Below are 22,411 nucleotides of genomic sequence, written 5' to 3'. Positions count from 1 at the left end.
GGTTTCTGTTTACCTTCTCAGAAGCTGCATGTACCAAAGCTAAACAAAACAAATAAAAACAAAACAACTACCATCAACAATCACACATTTCCAAAACTGTGAAGTCCTATTACAGTGAATATTGAAATTGAAGAAAAACAAGAAATGGTTCCAAGTTCAAGCACTACACCAAGCCTACAAGTCTATCTTCCACTCCTTCTTAAAAACCTATTTATCACATTGAGTGAAATGAAAAGTGTCTACCTCAAAGAATAGATTAGTGGGGAAAGGACTCGGTAGCCAGAAGTTTTTTCCAAATAAAAAGCACATTTGGAGATGGACGATGAACGGTGTAGTAGTTTGTCAAGAGGCCCACAGAAGAATGTGAGTGCCAAGGACTCCAGCTAAGGAGAAAATAGGTTTTCCCTGAAGAATCTCAGCAGAAAGAAATGGAAGATAAGAATGAAATGTGGGAATTAAAAATCAGAAAGGAGTGGAATCTTGTATCCAAGACTTCTTCTACACGGAACATGAAATATTAATACCCAGGTGATAATTGCCAGGAAAGGAAAAGTAAAAATAATTCCCTAATGAACTCAGTGTAAGAGTCGGTACTCCAGGAAAAAGCCTCTTCATCTTCATGTAATGCCTTAAAATGTGACGTAAGTCTTCTTGCTCATGCACCTGCAACTGTGAGAGTTAAGAAGTTACACTCAAGCAATGAAGACATAAGCCATTTTTAATACTCAACGGCAGCTATAGAAGGAAAGCCAGGAAAGCAAAAAGGAGATACTGGCTCGTACAAACAGGAGCCACAAAAATAACAACAAAGATCTGAAACCAGACTCCTCACCTAAGATTTGTGTGATCTAAGGATCATGAGGGTTTCCATAGAAAGAGCCAGGTTATGAAGGAAATGGGTTTCAGACCTCTCAGTAGCGAGACTCTGCAGGCAGGCAATGCAACGGTACCTCCACAGGTCTGGGATGAAGGGAAGTTTACCCTGGAAAGCAATACCAGCCAATCGATCAATGTAGTAGGTACAGTAAATTTACAGTCATGCAATGGCCTATGAGCCTGAAATGGAGAATTCCTTTCTTAGAAAGCTGTTTCAGGAAGTGATCTGGAAAATGGCAAATAAGCCAAAAACAAAGCAAGGGTGGTCAAGGCACAAGATTGGTTCAGCTCCTCCAAGAGAGCAGTAGGAAGATGCCCCTGGATAATGCTGAGTGCCACTCACGGAGACTGAACCAGGAAGGAGATCTGCTGAGACAGTAGGGGCAGGGAGCGGTAGGGTAGAAAAACAAAAAATATGACTGGGAACTTGGAGACAACTGAGGACTTGTGACCAGAACATGATCCACTGAGAGACCCAGGAATGGGTGCTGCTGTATTATAAGAAAGATGTATCATGACATAATAAACTGTTTTTATTGATTTTCACCTCTTAGAATCCCCTATAAGAATAATGGACAATGTTGACTATAGCTATTGGAAGCACGTATATATCATTAATCCTGGAAATATGAAACTGGTGATTCAGAAGGTAAGTGGGGAGACAGAACAGGTAAAGAAAAGTGCAGAGAATGGTGCAAACTAGGATTTCCCATTTACAGAGTGAAGGGTCCACATGGGATGCTTATGGTGGGTGGATAACAGATGGAGGAAAGTCTTCAGAACTAGTACGAAAGGTGTAGCAGGTGATCTGTGGGACCCAATGAATTTCCTATCATGAGATCGGTAGACAGCGTCTACATTTTGTGAATCAAGAAAAAGTGTTACAGAAGAAAATTTAGAGATAGTGAAACAAATTAGTGGAACCAAAACTTGAAAATGGTAATAGGACTTTTGCTTGTGGGTGAATAGAATTTTTGAAAGGTTGGAAGATAATTTTTTTAAATGTATTTTTGATAAAAATGAAAACAGTTAATTTAAAGGAAACACCAGATTGAATGCATTTGTGCAACCAAACTACAAGGATCACCTTTTATTTTATTTCACTCAGAAACTGACTTTTCTATTTGCTTATTTTTTGGCATGCTCAGAGCTCACCTCATTCCAAGCAAAGCAGTTGTGCACCCTTAGCCTCTAAGACTTTTTAGTGGGAACAAAATTATTCTTTCATCTGTAAAAGTAATCTAGATCCAAAAAAAGTTTTTAAATCACAATTTTTCTCCCTTGATTTTAAGAACATTAGATTTACATCATTCCTTCCTGTTTATGAAATCATTTTATAAATACCTTCACAGTAAGTCTGTCTGCTAGGCAAGTATGATAAATCCAATTGTGAGAGATTGAATGACATGTCTTGGTTGAGTTGTTAACTAATGACGAGTAATGAGAAACCATGTGCTGTTGGCTCTTGGACCAAGAAAGGATTGCCTACATCTTTGTTAAAGGGTGGATAGCATCCTACAAGTTCCACCAGAAGTCCATGACTTCAGAAACATTAAAGTGATCTCTCCGAGAGTACAAGCTTTCCGTTAGGATGAAAAAATTCAGCATGTGGATTATAGTTAATACTGTAGCATTTTTTGAAATTTGCCAAAGTAAATTTGTGCAGGGGTCCAGACAAAACACACACATAACACACACACACACACACACACTCACACGTTTACAATGTTATATACCTGTGTGGTGAAAGAAGTGTTATTGTTATGCTGTGTATGGCAAATCACCACATGGTACCCCTTCTCTTCTAAGTTCCACTTATCATGACACAAGGGAAGAAGAGGAAGAAACCCAGAAAAAAACAAATGAAATGAAACATGAAGAATAAGTGTGAGAGATTTGCTTTTGTTTTACATTTGAAGCAACACTGAAATAGAAAAATAGAAGATAATAAATTACATTTAAGGAAATGATAATAATGGAACAAATGGTAGATGGGATGGACGTGCTGGAACCACTGCTCCTGGCACCATGAAATTGCTACCCTCGCGGTCAGTGCTGTGGCATAGCGGGTTGAGCTGCCACCTACAGTGCTAGAATTCCATATGGACACCAGTTCAAGTCCTGGCTGCTCCACATGGGATTCAGTTCCCTACTAATGATCTGGGAAAGCAGTGGAGGATGGCCCAATTGCTTGGGCCCCTGCACCATGCGGGAGACCTGCAGGAAGCTCCTGGCTCCTGGCTTCTGATCAGGTCTGGCCATTTCAGTCATCTGTGGAGTGAGCCAACAGATGAAAGACCTCTCTCTTTCTCTCTCTTCTCTCTCACTCTCTCTCTCCCCCTCCCTCCCTCCCTTTCAAATAAATAAAAATAAATCTTTAAAAAAGAAAGGAAGAAATTGCTATCCTTTGAATATGAAGACACTGTTGCTGTTTCATGGTCTTGGTTCACAGCATGCATGCTTCTGTTCTGGACTTGCCCTGTGACCTTCATATATGTCAAAATTTAATAGAACTCAGTGTATACTGATGCCAGATGATTAAGCACAAATTTCAGAATAAATACTCTCTCTGGTTTTAACTAAAATCAAAATTCTCAATTCTTTCTCACCTTGAATTTTGTGTACTGTTGACAAATTCATAAGAAGTCTGCTAATTAAACATGATGCTTTGTTTAAGGTAAATTAAAGTTCTGGGATAGTGCAAATGCAGTGTATGATAAAGACTATTCCTTTTATCCTCATTTAAAAGCATATTATGTTTCAAAAATTAAAATGCCACATGAAAATATGCAGATTCCTTTTATGAGCATAAAATCATCTGTTGAATGAATAACAGGCAATGGAGGCCAAAGAAGAAGAGTTAAAACTTACAAATGTAAGAGTTACAGTAAAATTGACCCAAAGAAATCCGGAAAATACAAAGCACTCAAATGCTCCTTTAACTAATTCCATGAATTTTCTCCCAGAGTATACTAACAATTTTGTATTAAAAATACTCCTTGCTATTGTATTGCTCAGATTGGCAATAGTAATTCGGGGTATATGAAATCAGAAAGGAGAAAAGCTATCCAGCAACACAGTTACAGCAAATAGCCAGCTCTTTTCTTTTTTCATACTGACATCTATTGGAAAGCAGAAGAATATGTTTGTATGTTTGTTTTTTCAAGACAAATAAAGACTAACTAAATTCAAACTTCAGTTTGAATTAAAATTATGCATGTTATTTATTAATGATTGTAATGACACCATTCTCTAATTTCTTGGATATGCATTTGTATGGATTTCTAATCTTATAAGCCTCCTTTTAGGTCACTAATTATTATTATTTTTAAAAGATTTATTTTATTTTATTTATTTGAAAGACAGAATTACAAAGAGAGGTAGAGCCAGAGAGAGAGAGAGAGAGAGAGAGGACTTCCATTCCACTGGTTCACTCCCCAAATGACCGCAACGACCAGAGCTGAGTTGATCTGAAGCCAGGATCCAGGAGCTTCTTTAGGGTCTCCCACATGGGTGCAGGGTTCCAAGGACTTGGGCCATCTTTTACTGCTTTCCCAGGCCATAGCAAAGAGCTAGATTTGAAGAGGAGCAGCCGGGATTCAAACCAGTGCCCATCTGGGATGCCAGCACTGCAGGTGGCGGCTTTATCAGCTCCCCCACAGCACTGGCCCCAGTAATTATTATTTCAATTATAATTAGATAGCCTTTAAAATCCATGTACTGTGGGGCTCAGAATGATTCATGATTCAAACTAACCATTAAATATTATGTAGTGAAAAAAAAGTAAAGTTTGACTCAAATTTAAATTTCCTAGTTTCTCTGAAGATTTTTCTTTCTATTGTGAGGATCAATATTACATAAAGAAAACCTGGAGCTGGTGTTGTGGTGTGTCGAGCTAAGTTGCTGCATTCTGTATGAATGCTGGTTCAAGTTCCAGCTACCTCACTTCTGCTTCAGCTACCTGCTAATGTGCTAGGGAAAGCAGTGGAGCATGGCACAAATGCTTGATTCCCTGCACCTGTGTGGGAAACCTTGGTGGAGTTTCAGGCTCCTAGTTTCAGCCTGGCCCAGTCCCATCCATTGTGGCCATTTGGGAACTGAACCAGCAGATAGAATATCGTCCCCCCCCTTCTTCCCTCTCTCCCTCTGTATCTCTCTTTCTATTGAAACTCTTTTTAAAATAAATAAATAAATAAAACTCAAAGAGGTATTACATAAATAAAACAAAATTTCCTGAAATGCTTTAATTGATTAACTTTGTGGATGTCCTCTATAAAGATATTTTTGGAATGTTTTGGCTAAGCTTTTCCAAATCTATTTGCCACTGGTGCAAAATTACATATGTCTATGAAAGCATGCCTGCCATTACAGGCTGAGCACCCCTAATCTGAAAACCTAAAAATGTTTCAAGTACCAAGGGTGCATCTCTTCACCTGACTTCACATGATCAATCACAGCCAAGTTGAAGGCTCAACAGCAGGCAGTTAGCGGGCATCCATTCTCAAAGTTCTGGGTTTAATGCCTGGCTCTGGTTCCTGACTCTGGTTCCCTGCTAATGAAGACCCTGGGAGGCAGCAGTGGTGGCTCAAGTACTTGAGTTCCTTCGACCAATGTGGCAGATCTGGACTGAGTTCCTGGTCGTGGCTTTGCCACTCCCCAGCCCTGGCTGTTGCAAGCTTTTGGGAGTGGTGAACCAGTATATGGGATCTCTTTCTTTCTCCATCTCTCTTCCTCTCAAAGGAATAAATAATTTTCTTGAGGCCAGCGCTGTGGAGTGGTAGGCTAAGTTTCTGCCTGTGGTGCCAATATCCCAAAGGGCACCAGCTCATGTTCTGGCTGCTCCTGTTTCAATCCAGCTCTCTACCGATGGGTTGGGAAGGGAAAGATGGCCCAGGTTCTTGGGTCCCTGCACCCATATGGGAGACCCAGAAGAATCTTCTCACTCCTGGCGTCAGATTGGCTTGGCTCTAGCCATTGTAGTGATCTGGGAAGTGAACCAGAAGGTGGAAGACCTCTCTCTCTCTCTCTCTCTCTCTCTCTCTGTGTGTGTGTGTGTGTGTCTGTAACTCTGCCATTCAAATTAACAAATCTTTAAAAAACAAAAAGAATAACAAAAGTAATGTATTTCTCACCAAACAAGGGGTTCGGTGTCAGAATGGGTTCTCCCCATGCATGGGTCACAGCTCTGGCAAGGTTTCACCCTTTCCTGCATTTCTGTGTCCTCACAGGAGGTTCTCAGCCCCCAGGCCTGCTCTCTCACGGCCAAAGCAGATGCCAACATTAATTACATGGCAGCTTGTGTCCTTGTTCATGGTCAGGGGGAAGAGAGGAAAACACTTCCTCCAGTCTTAGAAAGAAATTAGAGTCTCCAACCTTAGAAAGAAATTAGAGTCCATTCAGGTCAACACACCCACCTCTAAGGAGTCTCCATGTCTTACAAGTGCTTGCCTGATGTGCCAAGCTTCTGAACCAGTCACTGAGAACAAAATTGGACACGATGGATGAAGTCCAGTGAGAAGCCATCTAGAACTGTGGCTGAACCTGTTTCCCTGGTAAACAGACTTCCTGCTGGGGACTGAAACACAACCTGTCTCAGAGGTCTTAGAGAGACTGCAGAGAGGACAACCCAGCCGGGTGATGGACACTCATTGATCTCCATTGGCCCAAATAAAGTAGTAAAAATAGCAAGAAGATACCCACCAACCATCTACATTTCAAATATCTCTGTCCTTTCAAAGTGGGAAGTATGAACTAATGTTGTGATCCTACAGTCTGGCAAATCCACATCTATGGGAGAGTTAATGATAGAAAAAGATGCCAGGAGTGTAACTTCAAGTGTTGCTTATCAGTAAGGAAACATCACACGTGGACAAGAGGTGCTCCCCAACCTGTACACATATACCTTAGCTTTTAACTCAGGGCAGTCGGCAACAGACAGCAGCTTAAGGGTCATTCCAGCCTGCTGCTTGCTTTTTTCCAACTGAGGAGGTAAGAAGGGGCTTCTAGATTTTAAATGCTTGAGAGAAAAAAAATATCAAAAAGTAGAGTAACATTTCTGACACATGAAAACTATATAGAATTCAAACTTCAGCGTCCAAGAATAAAATTTCATTGGTGACAGCCACACTCATTTGTTTAAATATTGCCACGGCTGCTTTGTACTACCCGTTGGCAGAGCTGAGTCACTGGGACAGACACCATCTGGCCTGCAAAAATCAAAGCTCTGTACTGGTCAGCACTCATAAGGAACAGTTTTCTGACCCCTGACCCAGAGTCACTCCGGGACTTTACGACTTCCCTCCGTCAGGGAGACCAGCAGTCTCTGCAGCCAGATGTCCACCTTTCTGAGCCGTAAAACCAACCAGTGTTCCTCTGGGCATCCTCCTGGGAGCAACTGACAGCCACGTGGAATTTACCCCTGGAACAACTCTCAGAGGTTGTGTGACCTAGGTCAAAAGAGTTTGGTAATCCATCTACCTCTGAGGCCGAGAATATACCTCTTGCTCTGTTATCCTTGGCAAATCATTTCCAACCACATTGCGCTACAGTGCCCATCAGCTTGTCTGCAGTGAGAGTGCACTGAGTACGAAACCGCCCAAAGTCTAGAAATTCCCAGTGAAGGCGTGCCCAGCTGTCAGAGTTATTTTCGGCACCTTTCTTCTGCATCCAGCGTCACTTAAGGCATCTTAATTCTCCCATTGCTTTTAAGTCTTGTGTTTCTGACACCCCCCAACCTGACTTGAGTGTGGGCTCCATCTAGTGACAGAGCATGCAAGGCTCTAGTAATTTCATCTCTGTGTCTTAGGAACTCTGCCTACTGCCTCCAGCTATGAAAATGATTATGCTCAAAAATAACAGCGTCCTCTACTTATTAATTAACTGAATTAATTAGCCGAATGGACACCACCTGATGGGGCTGAGACTCATGGCTGGGGAAAAGCTCCTGGATCCAAGGTTAGCCCCTCCACCATGCATCTAAGGTTAGCCACTCGACCGTGTGTCTAAGGTTAGCCCCTCTACGGTTACCTTCTGGGTTCTGACTGCACAGCAAAATTTTAGACAACACATCCTAGCTAGCCAGATGGTACCTTACAAAGTTTGAGCTCAGGACCTTATGAAGGCTTTGCAGCTCAAAACAGTGTTCCAGTCATCAGGGAGGAAAAGTCCTAGGAAGACTCCCTTTGTTTTTTGTATTTATTTAGTCTTCCCTTGCATTGGTTTTCTTGAGACCTTACATGGGTTTTACTGGCTCATGAAGGCCTGAGTCCTTCCAGCATCTGCTATCCCTCTCCTCTCCTTGAAGGAGACATATTGGGCATAGTTGTTCATTTTTTATTTTTTTTCTTCATTTGAAATGCAAAGTGACAGAGAGAAGGGGAGAGAATGATCTTCCCTCCATTGGTTCACTCCCCCAAATGATTGTAATGGTTGGGGCTGGGCCAGGCCAAAGCCAGGAGCCTGGAATTCCATCCAGGTCTCCCATGTGAGTGGCGGGGGCCCAAGTTCTTTGGCTGTGATCTGCTACTTTCTTAGGTGCATTACTGGGAGCTGGCCTGGAGGCAGAGCAGCCAGGACTTGAATCAGTGCTTCAATGTGACGGCCAGTGGCTTAACTTGCTGCACCATGGCACTGGCCCCAACTGGACATAGTTCAAAGCCAAAGTGAAACTGAGTGCATGGTCCCTGAGGTTGTCTGCGCCTACTAAGCCCTGCCCATTTCCAGAGGTCGATGCAGCTGATGTTAACTGGACACAACCTGTGCACCCAGAACCTGTGAAGAGGCTTGCCTAACAGGTCACTTAGAGCCTGAAGGCCCATATATTTTCTGAGATATGCTTGTCCCTACACCATTGCCAGGGCCTGCTCTGACCTTCCACTTCTGGACTATACAATGAAAGTGCAGGGTTTGGAATTTTCAACGTCTTTTGTCACACAGTTAAAAGACACTCATGTACATGATGCCAGAGTCATGATCATGGATGGTAGATTTGAATGCCGTACTTGTGTTGAACTAAGAGAAGCTTCTTTTAAAATCTCTGAGTGTTATTTATTTGAAAGAGAGAGAGAGAGGGAGAGAGAAAGAGAAAGAGAGAGAGAGGAAGAGAGAAAGAGAGAGAGAAGGATGGAGAAAGAGAGAGAGAGAGAATCTTACATTGCTGGTTCACTCCCCAAATGACCACAATAGCCAGAACTGAGCCAGGCCAATGGCAGGAGCCAGGAACTGTATCCAGATCTCCCATATAGGTGGAAGGGGCCCAAGTAGTTGAGCTATTTCTCACTGCTTTGCCAGGTGCATTAGCAGGGAGTTGGATCCAATGTGGAGCAGCCAGGATCTGAACAGGCACTCCAATAAACAGTAACTCAACATGCTGCACCTGTTACCCTCCATGAAGAGAAGGTTCAGAATACATTGGCAATGTTTTCATAATAGTGATCTTACCCAAGGAATTGTAGGCAGATGAAAAATGTTGGCCGTCAGTCTGATCTGGGAATTCAGTGAATGACTGGCATGTGTTATAATTGTTGGTTTTGGTGTTTGGAGGCGCAACTGCCTTTTAACTAACCTCAAGAAATTTGGAGCATGCAATCTGCTGTCCCCCCAGCCTGTGTGCTGCAGGTAACACAGGGTCCAGGTTCTTGCTGCACTCTACCCTTCTGCCCTGCTGGGAAACCTTGCTTGTGATATGTCTACTTTTTTCACATGGAAAGCTCTTCCAGAAGGAAATTTATTCCTTATTTTAGACTTACGAGTTTGCTTCAAAATGCTTGTGGAGAAATAGGAATTAAAAAATGAGCTTATGGGCCAGTGTTGTGGTGCAGTAAGTTAAGCCATTGCCTGTGATGCCAGCATCCCATATGAGCACTGGTTCAAGACCTGGCTGCTTCACTTCCAATCCAGCTCCCTGCTAATGCACCTGGGAAAGCAGCAGAAAGTGGCCTGAGTGTTCAGGACTCTGCACTGATGTGGAAGACCCAGATGGAGTTCTTGGCTGTTGGTATTGGCCTGGTCCAGACCCGACTATTGGGGCCATTTGGGAGGTAGACCAAGAACTCTCTGTCTCTCTCTCCCTTCCTGTCTCCCCCACCCCTTTTGCTTCCTGATCTCCCTCTCTCTCTAATTCTGTCTTTCAAACAAATAAATAAGTCTTTTTTCAAAAAAAATTATTTTGGTGCAAAAAATATTTGAAGTCCATGAATGATTTTTCCAAATAAGTATTTTCCATGAATCTTTTTAGAAGACTAGTTGCATGATTTTATAGTTTTTACCAAGATAAATTTATCTTTTAAATCCTTTTTCATAAACTTTTTGAAGTCCTTGTGTATTGTATTTAATAATTAAGTTTCACTCATAAAACAAAACTCTAAAATAAGTATTATTTTACCTAAAATAAGTTTTACCTCTAAAATAAATTTTATTTTATTTTTACCTCCGTTGCTATACATAAGCAAAATGGATCACTCATTATTTACAAAAAGTGTTTTCAAATGCTCCATAAAATATTATTCTATAAAAGTGCTTTTTACAAAAACACTGGTTGCTACAAATTTTCAAGATTTTGTGGTGCCATTTAGAAGCATTTGTAGGTTAAGATGCACTCTGTAGGACCTATAGAAAAAAATTTAGAGTCTTAACTTAAATTATCAAAAATATTCCAATGTTGGGGCCAGCACTGTGGCTCACTTGGTTAATCCTCCACCTGCAGCACCGGCATCCCATAATGGGTGCCGGGTTCTAGCCCCAGTTGCTCCTTTTCCAGTCCAGCTCTCTGCTGTGGCCTGGGAGGGCAGTGGAGGATGGCCCAGGTGCTTGGGCCCTGCACCCCATGGGAGACCAGGAAGAAGCACCTGGCTCCTGGCTTCGGATCAGTGCAGCGCCAGCCATAGAGGCCATTAGGGGAGTGAACCAATGGAAGGAAGACCTTTCTGTCTCTCTTACTGTCTGTAACTCTACCTGTTAAGTAAATAAATAAAAATCTTTAAAAAAATCCCAATGTGGATCTTCTTCCCTCCTTCCTCCCTCCTTCCTTCCTCCTTCCTTCCTTCCTTCCTTCCTTCCTTCCTTCCTTCCTTCCTTCCTTCTTTCCTTCCTTCCTTCCTTCTTTCCTTCCTTCCTCTCTCTTTCTGTAACTCTACCACTCGAATAAATAAAAATCTTTAAAAGCATATCATAAACAACAACAAAAAAAGAAAAACAGTGGACTCTCTTTCCTTTCCCCTCCTTCCAACTTCCTACTTGACTTTCTACTCACATGACTTGCAACACCCCCACTCAGCATGGCTCTGGCATGGCTCCTGAATCCCCTCTCTGCACTCCCAGCCTTGTCCATCCAAAGACTTTTCTATATCAGTTGTTAGAAATGCTGGCTTCTGCTTACTCCAGCACAAACGATGGGTGGCATTTGACCCCTATCATTTTTGCACTGCCCACAATGAACCCAGCAGGAAATCCACTAGTGCTGCTGGAGCACTCACCAAGAGTGGCCGCTTCGCACCTGTGCCGCTCCACTCTGACCCAGCTGTTCTTTCCTTTCTGATGGCTGAGCCACCCTTCTTACAGGCATCTCTGTGTCCCTTCTTTTACCTTGAAAGGTTCTTCGGAACACAGCAGCCAGAGTGATTAGCCTTTCGAAATATAAGATCAAAACCTAAACACAGCTCCTTTTTTTCACCAACAATAAAAGTAGTTCTGACAATGGCCATGGCCTCTGAAGGATGGGGCCCCGTTCCTGTCAGACCTGCTGCCCACCACGCTCCTCTCCACTCTTGCTCCCACTCTGCAGGCATTGTCATACATCTTAGTGGCACCACACAGTCATTGCCCCTCTGCCTAGCATGGTCTCCCCGCTTGTCAGCATGGCTTCCTCGTCACAGCTCTCACTCTATATGACAGCTAATGTATTAAGCTTGCTATTTTCATATTGTCATCCACTACCAGAACATACACAAGGGAGCAAGCTTCCAATCTAGCAGGGAAGATACCTGTGTCCTACATCAGAGTGCCTGTGTTCTATTCCTGGCTCTGCTCCCAGTTCCACCTTCCTGCTAATACAGACCCTAGGCGGGGGGCAGCAGGGGAGGATTTAAGTCATTTAGTCCTTGTCACCCATGTGGGAGACAGGGATTGGCGTCCCATCTCTTCACTTTGTTCTGGAGAAGTCCTGGGATTATAGAGACCTGGGGAGTGAACCAATGAGTGCCCTCTCTCTCTCTTTCTCTCTCTCTCTCTCTGTGTGTCTCAAGTGAATTAAAATTTTTATCAAAAGAATGTACACAAACCTGAAGTCTTTGAATATTTTGCTCACTGATGGAGCCCAAACACCTGAGTCCAGCATGTGGTCAGTACATGATTTTGAATGAATGATGTGAGTATATATGTCACACACACACACACACACACACACACGCTATGAATCACTTAAGATTTTTTTTATTAAAGATTCAATTATTTATTTAAAAGTCAGAATTATGGAAAGAGAGGAAGAGACAGAAAGACAGAGATCTTCCATCTGCTGGTTCATTCGCCCAGATGGCAGCAATGGCCAGAGCTGGGCCAGGCAAAAGCCAGGAGCCAGGAGCTTCTTCTGAGTCTACCATGTGGGTGGCAGGAACCCAAGCACTCGGGCCTTCTTCAGCTGCTTTTCTCAGGCCATTAGCAGGGAGCCGGATCGGAAGTGGAGTAGCCAAGACTGGATCTCATGCCCATATGAGATGCCAGTGTTGCAGGCAGCGGCTTTACCTGCTACACCACAGTACTGGCCTCTAAGAAATACATTAAATTAACTTTGTGCACAATAATTTCTTTCATGTCTTACCACGGAGTATTCACATGCTTTTAATCTTCACTGTTTTAATCTTTCATCATCAGTAGCATGTATAAATATTTTTGTACTCACCCATTTACAGAAAAAAGTGGCTCAAGTAGATTTAAGGCATATAATCTTATACTAAATCTGACTTTAATAAATCACAACATATGCATATTTTCAGTAACATAAAAGAATATGACCAGACTAGGAATAAGAAAGCCTTTCAGGGCTGGCGCCACAGCTCACTAGGCTAATCTTCCACCTTGCGGCGCGGGGTTCTAGTCCCGGTCGGGGCACCGGATTCTGTCCCGGTTGCCCCTCTTCCAGGCCAGCTCTCTGCTATGGCCCGGGAGTGCAGTGGAGGATGGCCCAAGTCCTTGGGCCCTGCACCCGCATGGGAGACCAGGAGAAGCACCTGGCTCCTGGCTTCGGATCAGCGTGGTGCGCCGGCCGCAGCAGTCATTGGAGGGTGAATCAACAGCAAAGGAAGACCTCTCTCTCTCTCTCTCTCTCTCTCTCACTGTCCACTCTGCTTGAAAAAAAAAAAAGCCTTTCAGATCTGTTTCTGTATACTTCTGGATAAAGCATCGAAAATCCTTGAGCATACTATTTTTCTCTACTTTAGAAATCTATGCACCTTGTCTATCTTCTATGGGATTTGTTTCAGAGAGTTAGATAAGATAGCACATGGACAAACGCTGAGCCCCATGAGCCTCTGTGAAAGTGTGGCTTCACCCCAGGAAGCTTTAGAGTTGTAACTGCCCCTTAGAGCCCTCCATGTTGACACTGTGCTCACGGAAAAGGGAATTTGAATGTTTTTATTCTTCCTGATCACCCATCCTACACCGACCTGGCATGCCTGTTCATGGTAGGATCATGCAGAGCCCTATGTGAGCAGACGATTGTCTCCACAGAAAATAAGACCTTGCTCCTCTGTGCATCCCTCTCTCTAGGAAAGGTGCCAGACATATGGCAGGTGCACTTTGCAAAAAGGGTCCTCCAGGGAGACAGTGACACATACAGGGTGTGCATGTCAACCATCACATGTATGTCAGAGAGAGATTTATTTTAGAAAACTTTGGAAGGGTGGAGGTTAGCAAGTCCACAATCTGCAGGAAAGGCTGCAGGCTGGAGAGCCAGGGATAGTTGACCTTGCAGCTCCCAGCCAAAGGCCATCAGCAGGCAGAATCCTCTCCACTGGGAAAATCTGGATTGTCGCCCAACTGATTGGATGAGGCCCATCTATGTAGCAGGGAAATCTGGCTTGTTCAAAGTCTACTGATCTTACTATTAATCTCAGTTTTAAAATTCCTTCAACTAGCATTTAAAAATATAAAAATACAACCAACTAGCATTTGACCAAATACCTGTGTTCCAAGGCCTGGCCAAGTTGACACATATAAATTAAGCATAAAAATAGGTGACTAGGGGCTGGCACTGTGGAATAATGAGTAAAGCCACCCGTCTGGGTGTCAGCATCTCATATGGGCACCGGTTCGTGTCTTGAATACTCCACTTCCAATCCAGCCCCCTGCTACTTAGCCTGGGAAAGCAGTGGAGGAGGGCCCGAGTACTTGGATCCCTGTACTCACATAGGAGACCCAGAAGAAGCTCCTGGTTCCTGGCTCCAGTCTGGCCCAGCCCTGGCTGTTGTGGCCACTGGGAGAGTGAACTTGAGGATGGAAGATCTCTCTCCCTCTGTCTCTCTCTCTCTCCCTCTCTCTCTAATTCTCTCTTCCAAATAAATAAATAAATCTTTAAAAAAACAGGTGACTAATAGATATTTTTGAAAGATCATACTGGGTGATTATGTATGCATTTGCATTATTCTGAACCACTGTTTATTTTTATATGGAACTTATAGTCACTTACTAATCTTCAGGTTTGTTGATCTTTTCAAGTTTTGGTATTCTATTTAATCTTTAAAAGGATTACATTTGTGAGAGATGGATGAATAAACTGGTAGATTGAAGAATGATGGATAAATGGCATCTAGGGAAACAGGTGCCAAACAATATTAGTACACAGGTCTAGCAAATACTATTTGTAGATATTGAGTCATTAAGATTTACTTCTGCGTCATGGCATAGTGGGTAAACACACCATCTGTGATGCTGCCATCCCATATGGGTGCCAGTTCTTGTCCCAGATGCTCCACTTCCCATCCAGTTCCTGCTAATGGCCTGAGAAAAACAGCATAAGATGGCCCACCTGCCACCAATGTGGGAGACCCAGAAGAAGCTCCTGGCTCCTGGCTTTGGCTTGGCCTAACCCCTGCTGTTGCAGCCATCTGGGAAAAAAGCTTTACTCTTGCAATTTCTAGCCCTTGTAAAAAAGGGGTTATAAAACAGAAACAGATCTACCAAAATTTCGTATGAATATAACAATAAACCCAGGATGCAGAGAACTAAGAATATGGCATCAATAAATCCCTGCCAATGTGAAGGGAGAAACCCATCTGTCTATTGTATGGTATGTGAAAGAGAGACTGACAGTGCCAGTGAGTCAGGTGCTAATGTTAGGTTCCTTCTTTCTCTCTGTCTCCTAGTCAACCCTCCTGAGGAGGGTGGGTGCTGTGGGGATGTCCATTCACATGAGAAGACCTCTTTAGCTGGAGGTACCCCAATGTCTCCAGGAGAACATTGGGACTGGATGCAACTCCATGTCCAGCTGGGTGATATTCCTACACTTCACTAGACAAGTGAGAATGAATTAGTGCCTCCAGTTCCCTGTGCAGGGCACATGTTCTTATGCATTCTGGAGGAGATACACATGGGCTCTGAAAAATCCAAAGAAATGACATAGGTGTCAGGACTTAAGAGGCCACATAACACGCAGGATCTTGGTCACTAGAAGTGGATGGGTGGCTGTCATGGATCCTAGCAGTGGGGGCAGGAATTCACCCCACCAGGGAAGAGAAGATGATCTGGGGAGATGTGAGTCTAAGAATCAAGGCCAACTTCCAGAAACCTCATGAATCTGAGGCCCCCATGTCTCCCTGAGCGACTCTACGGTATCTCACTGACATTTTAGAGAAAAATATCAAGAAGCAAAGAATGGGGCCGGCGCCGCGGCTCACTAGGCTAATCCTCCGCCTAGCGGCGCCGGCACACCGGGTTCTAGTCCCGGTTGGGGCGCCGGATTCTGTCCCGGTTGCCCCTCTTCCAGGCCAGCTCTCTGCTGTGGCCAGGGAGTGCAGTGGAGGATGGCCCAGGTGCTTGGGCCCTGCACCCCATGGGAGACCAGGAAAAGCACCTGGCTCCTGGCTCCTGCCATCGGATCAGCGCGGTGTGCCGGCCGCGGCGGCCATTGGAGGGTGAACCAACGGCAAAGGAAGACCTTTCTCTCTGTCTCTCTCTCTCACTGTCCACTCTGCCTGTCAAAAAATAATAAAAAAAAAAAAAAAGTAAAGAATGTCCAAAAAGATATGGAATTTTCCTGAAAACTACTTATTTATCCAAATAAAAATATTTGAATTGAAAGAATCGGTGGTTCAGTGTAGCATGGCCTCACCCTCCACCCTGCCTTATCACACATCATTTTATCTGCAGGGTCTGTAGCATCTATGTACTATGCTCGTTAGGGTAGTGACTTATAAAAATATGTACATCTATTGCAGAACATAAGTAGCTATGTTTTTCCACATCTATATGAAATGAAGTAAATTTTTTAACCTTGGTACTCTCCTTCTATCTCTATCTCCCTCAACTACAGCCAAACCTAAAAAAAAATCTTCTATAATCATAATAAAACATTCCCCAAACACACACATGGTAGGAAATTGTCATTATTTTTCTAGGATGAGACACAGAAGCAGAGGTGATTCCTTAGCGAGTCCCAGCAGGGGCAAGATTCAAGTTTAAATCTTTAATTTCCCTATTCGTAAATTTTTAAAATTTTTTGGCAAAGATTTATTTATTTGAAAGTCAGAGTTATAGAGAGAGAGGAGGAGGTGGAGAGAGAGAGAAAGAGAGAGAGAGAGAGAGAGAGAGAGAGAGAGAGAGAGAGAGATCTTCCATCTCCTCTTAGATGGTTCCCTCCCCAGATGGTCACAGTGGCCAGGGTTGGGCCAGGATGAAGCCAGGAGCCAGGAACTTCTCCTGGGTCTCACACATGGGTAACAAGGGTCCAAGCACTTGGGTCATCCTCCACTGCTTCTCCCAGGCCATTGGCAGGGAGCTGGATCAGAAGTGGAGCAGCCAGGACACAAACCGGTGCCCATATGGGAGACTGGCATTGCAGGTAGCAGCTTTACCTGCTATGCCACAAGGCTAACCCCTAGACTTTTATTTCTTGGTACATTCTAATACATTTCTTGTGTTTCTTGTATTTTTCCTATATACATCAATAAAAGAAGCAAAACACTATAGAAACCAGTAAGTAATTTGAAATTAATAACCTTTTTTTAAAAATTTCACTTCTTTCATTTATGTGAAGGACAGAGAGAGAGAGAGAGAGAGTGATAGTCCTTCTGCTGGCATACTCCCCAAATTCCTGCCACAGGCAGGCAAGGGCCAGACTGAAGCCGTGAGCCAGAAACTCAATCCGTGCCTTCCATGTGAGTGGCGGGGACCCAAGCATCTAGCCTTCCCATGCTGCTTTCTGGGGTGTGCCCATTTTTAGGAAGTTTTAATGGGAGCAGAACTGAGACTTGAACCCAGGCACTCCTACATGGGGTGTGGGTGTCCCAAACTGAGTCTTTATCCTATAGCAAATGCCCACCCTGTATGTGCAATTCAAATGTTTATTCTACAAACATCTTGAATTGTAAGAATGCTATTTTTAACCTCAAAAGTGTTAATAAGTAGAATGCCTCTTTAGTATTCTTAAAGAGGTTGCGTTTATCATCTCCAGGAGGCTATTTTCGCAATAGTTCCCAACCTCACAACAACCATTATACAAACCTAATTTGTCTCCCATCCCAGAAGTGGCTTGAGGAGGGGTCCAGGGCAGAAGTGTTTATTTCTAGGACTGCACCTTGGGTGTCACAGTTGGCTGGGCCAGACTTGGACAGTTGTTGTGAGTTTCATCAAATTCCCTCCAGTAGGAAGGGACATTTTGTACCAGTTCTCCATAGGTGGTGGCAACTGAGGTAGTGAAATGCTTGTAGCTCAGAAACTTGTGTGCCAAGAAACAAGAAAAACTGAGCTACAGAAAGAACAATGTGGGGATGTAAAAGTGCGGTTGCAATTGGATGTGTTGTCAAAGAAAAAGAGATCAAAGAACAGCTCCCTAGAGTGATCCAACATGGGAAGTGAGATACTCAGCAGACTCATAGAATGGCGGATGTCCTAAATAGCACTCTGGCCTCAGAATCAGCCCTAAAGGCACTCGGATCTGGCTGAAAAGCCCATGAGAGTATTTCAGGCATGGAAAGCCAAGACACTCTGGCAAAAAGATCTCTGTGAGTGAGATCCCAGTGGAAAGAACAGGTCTTCAAAGAGGGAGGTGCCTTTCTCTGAAGGGAGGAGAGAACCTCCACTTTGACTAGGACCTTGTCTAAACAAGATAAGAGTCGGAGAACTCAAGGGGCTTCCATAGCCTTGGAAACTCATGACTGGTGCATAGGGAGATTACTGATGCCATAAACAGGAGTGTCAATTTGTAAAGTCAACAACAGGAGTCACTGTGCACTTACTCCTCATGTAGGATCTCTGTCCTTAATGTGCTGTACACTGAGGCTTAATGCTATAACGAGTACTCAAACAGTATATTTCACTTTGTGTTTCTATGGGGGTGCAAACTGTTGAAATCTTTACTTAATGTACACTAAACTGATCTTCTGTTAAAAAAAAAAAAAAAAAAAAAGAAACTATCAATTCCCAACTTGACTCTCACTGGGATTAAACATGACAATAGGTCTGATCTGATTTCATCATCATTTAAAAAAAAATCATCTATTATTTTTCACTTTATGTTTCTGTGTGGGAACAAACTGTTGAAATCCTTACTTAAGGTATACTAAGCTGATCTTCTGTATACTAAGATAATCGAAAATGAATCTTGATGTGAATGGAAGGGGAGAGGGAGTGGGAAAGGGGAGGGTGGTGGGTGGGAGGGACGGTATGGGGGGGAAAGCCATAGTAACCCATGAGACGTACTTTGGAAATTTATATTCATTAAATAAAAGATAAAAAAAAAAAAAGCCTGTGCTACAAAGCAAATTAAAAGTGTTATTGCAAAAATTAAAAGAAAGGAGAATTACATGGGTTAACTACTTGACATCTGTTTATATTAAAAAAATTAAAGCAGAAAAAAACTAAAAAAAAAAAAAAAAAAAAAAAAAAAAAAAAAAAAAAACAAAGAACAGCTCCCTGGATCCTATAGCTCCCTCACTGAGTCCTGAGTGTGTTTCACTCTTGCCTTTCTTAAGGTCTTACTGTGCTCCCAAAAATAGACCTTCCCTCTTTTGTGTGTGTGTGTGTTTGTTTCTACAACATAAAACCAAACTACCTCTAACACATCATCCCATAATTATACATTACAAATACTGGCCACAAAAGCATTTTAATTTCTTTAAGCATTTTAATATCCATTAAACAGCAAATACTTTCTTTTATGTACTTAAGTTATGCTAAGTATGAATGGCAAACCATATGTGCACAATGACTTTTCTGATCATGCTGTCACCTCACATTTCCAAAAATATTACCCAGTTCATTAGTTAATAATTGAACACTGACTGAGTAATGCTTTTAATATTAAATTTGATACTAAGGGGGATAGAAAGAGGAAATGCAATTCACATGCAAACATATTATTTTAATACCAAACTACCTCCTATATGTGAAAAGTTCAGAGGTGGATTAGTTAAAAACAAAAATAGCTTAATTTAATTTTATGGAAGAGTTACATTATACAATAATTTTATCCTTCTAAGAATTCATGATACAGAAGATAGTTTAAAAAAAAAAGTAGAGAGAGTACAGTTTCAGGGAAGAGTAAGGGAGAAAATGGCTGAGGAAGCTCCATGCAAATTATAGGGACACAGTGGACCTATGTGCAGGGTGTAGCTCAGGACTCCAGCAGCTGAGAGCCTCAGCACCAGCTTTGGAGTTAGGTGAGACCAGACTGCAGCATCCCAAGCCACTGTGATAAAACTATGGGAAAAGCCTGGCATGAGTCTTGCTTGGAGCCCTGTGGGGTGAATGTACCTGCCAACGTAGAAGGAAAAAAAGGGGGGCACATTACATTTTTCTCTCCCTGGCCACCTGGCACCAGCATAACTAGCTGAGAGGGGGTGGGCACCATTTTGGACATACATAACAGCTGTGCCAGCTGGTGTCTGCACACCCAGCAACCAAACAAGAGGAAACATGAGTGTGGCTGGGAGAATTGACAGGGCACAGGGTGTGGCTGGGACTTGGGTGATCTCTGTAAGTGGCTACACAGAGCCCCCTGATCCCCTGGTGGGGGTCATTGCTGTGGAATCTGTGCCCAGTCCAAGGACTGCAAGCATCTTTTGTGTGGTTCTTGTGGCAGCACAGGTAAATAGTGCATCCAATGGGGCCTGTGCACAGCCATCGGTCTCCTTAGAAGAAAGGTGAGCATGACACTATGCCAACAGAGCAGATCAAAGCTTCCCTCTGATTAAGAGAGAGAGAGAGGATATTTGTCATCTCAACTTGGGTCTCACCTTGGACACTCCGCTCACTCTGGAGCACAGAACAGAGCTCCCAGACCAAACCCAGGAAATACCCCTGGGTATTCACTGAAAGAGCTGACAATCCACTAAGCCACAGAGGCATAGTCGAAAGAGAAAAGCATCACAGGGGAAAAAGAAAACAAGTATCTCCACAAATATCTAATAACAAATGCAAAAATTCAAGAAACAAGAATAAGGAAGGCAACATGATCCCCTCCCCCTCCAAAAAAGAACACAATACTTTCATACTAGAGTGAAGGTGAAGAGATTGAGGAAATGCCAGAAACAGTATTTAAAAAATTTATTGTAGGATTACTTAGAAGTAATCAGAAGCAAATTCAAGAACTAAAGAAATTAATACATGACATGAATGAAAACTTTTCCTGTGAATTGAGATTTTAAAGAGAGACCAAAATGAAATATGGGAAATGAAGAATTCAATAGAGCAAATAAAAAACTGGTGGAAAGCCTTAACAAAAGTCTCAGTAAGGCAGAAGAAAGAATATCAGAATTAAAAGATAAATTTCTGGAAATTTTAGTTACAACAACAACAACAAACAACAGAAGATGAAAGCTAAAAAAATGGTATTGGAAATCTATGGGATTCTATCAAATGACCAAATATATGGGTTTTAGGAGTTCCTAAAGACATGGAAAGAGAGAATGGATTAGAAGTCCTTTTTAGTTAAATAATTACAGAAAACTTTCCTAATTTGGAGAAAGGAAGGGACATTTAGGTACATGAAGCATATAGAACTCCTAATAAACATGACCAGAAAAGATCTTCACCACAATACATTGTAGTCAAACTCTCCACAGTACAACATAAAGAAAAGATTCTAAAATGTGCATGAGGTAAATGTCAGATTACTTTCAGAAGTTCTCCAATTAGATTCACAGAGGACTTCTCATCAGAAACTCTACAGGCTAGGAGAGAATGTCAAGATATAGTCCAAGGCTTAAGAGAAAAAAAAGTCAATCCAGAATACTATACCCTTCAAAGCTCTCATTTATTAATGAAGGTGAAATAAAGACCTTCCATATGAACAGAAATTGAAAGAATTTGTCACCACTCAACCAGCCTTACAAAGATGCTTAAGAATGTGCTACACACATAAATATGGTATTCACTATGAAAGAAGGTGAAGGTAGAAAGTATCCCAGGAAAAGTTCAAAGGAAATCCAAAATAAACAATTGGACTATTTATGGAAAAATGGCAGGACCAAGTCATTTATCAATAGTCACTTTGCATGTAATGGCCTCAACGCTCCAGTTTTAAGATACTAACTGGCAGAATGTTTTAAAAGCAAAACCCATCTATTTGCTGCCTACAAGAAACACATCTCACTGATAAAGAAACATGCAGACTGAAAGTAAAAGGATGGAAAAAGATATTCCATACTGACAGAAACCCAAAAAAGAGCTGGTGTAGCCATCCTAATATCAAAGTAGACTTTAACACTAAAACTGTTAAAAGAGACAAAGAAGGGCACTATGTAATGATTAAGAGATCAATTCAACAGAAGATGTGAAAGAAGATGTGACTATTATAAATGCATATACACCTAACTACAGAACACCCAGCTATTTAAAAGAAATGTCAATGAATCCGAAGGGAGACATACACTACACTACAATAGTAATGGAGACTTCAATACTCCACTTTCAGCAATGGACATAGCAATCAGAAAGAAAATCAGCAAGGAAACAACAGTTAATTGACACAACAGTTAATTAACACATTTTTAGGACTAAATGGACCTAACAGATATCTACAGATCTTTTCATCATATAGTGTACAATACACATTCTTCTCAGAAGTGCATGGAACATTCTCTAGGATAGACCATATGCAGGCCATAAAGTAAGTCTTGGCAAATTCAAAAAATAGAAATCATATCATGCATCTTCTCAGATCACAGTGGGATGAAACTGGAAATCAAGAACTCAAGAATCTCTAGAACATATGCAAACACATGGAGACTGAACAACATGCACCTGAATAAACAGTGGGTCATTGAAGAAATCAAAACAGAAATCAAGAAAATTTCTGGAAACAAATGAAGATGACAATACAACATAT

At 42.3% G+C, this 22,411-nt stretch overlaps 1 long non-coding RNA gene across 4 annotated transcripts in view; it reads right to left on the bottom strand.

Annotated features, from left to right (window-relative positions):
• LOC149121709 (uncharacterized) overlaps positions 1-22,411 on the bottom strand; it is a 35,645-nt gene that overhangs the window by 5,787 nt on the left and 7,447 nt on the right. Inside the window, exon 3 of one of the 4 annotated variants that reach the window (XR_016223087.1) lies at positions 964-982. The exons of 2 other annotated variants lie outside the window; for them this stretch is intronic. This is a non-coding gene — a long non-coding RNA (uncharacterized LOC149121709). Of the gene's footprint in view, positions 1-963; positions 983-12,321; positions 12,636-22,411 lie in introns of those variants that run through there. One more of the 4 variants, XR_016223081.1, reaches the window with a different exon arrangement.

The sequence above is a fragment of the Oryctolagus cuniculus genome, chromosome 16, assembly GCF_051225735.1.
Source record: "Oryctolagus cuniculus isolate XC-2025 breed Fujian yellow rabbit chromosome 16, ASM5122573v1, whole genome shotgun sequence".
NCBI lineage: Eukaryota > Metazoa > Chordata > Mammalia > Lagomorpha > Leporidae > Oryctolagus > Oryctolagus cuniculus.
The sequence above is the reverse complement of the archived record's forward strand: the minus strand, read 5'-3'. Positions and strand labels throughout refer to the sequence as shown.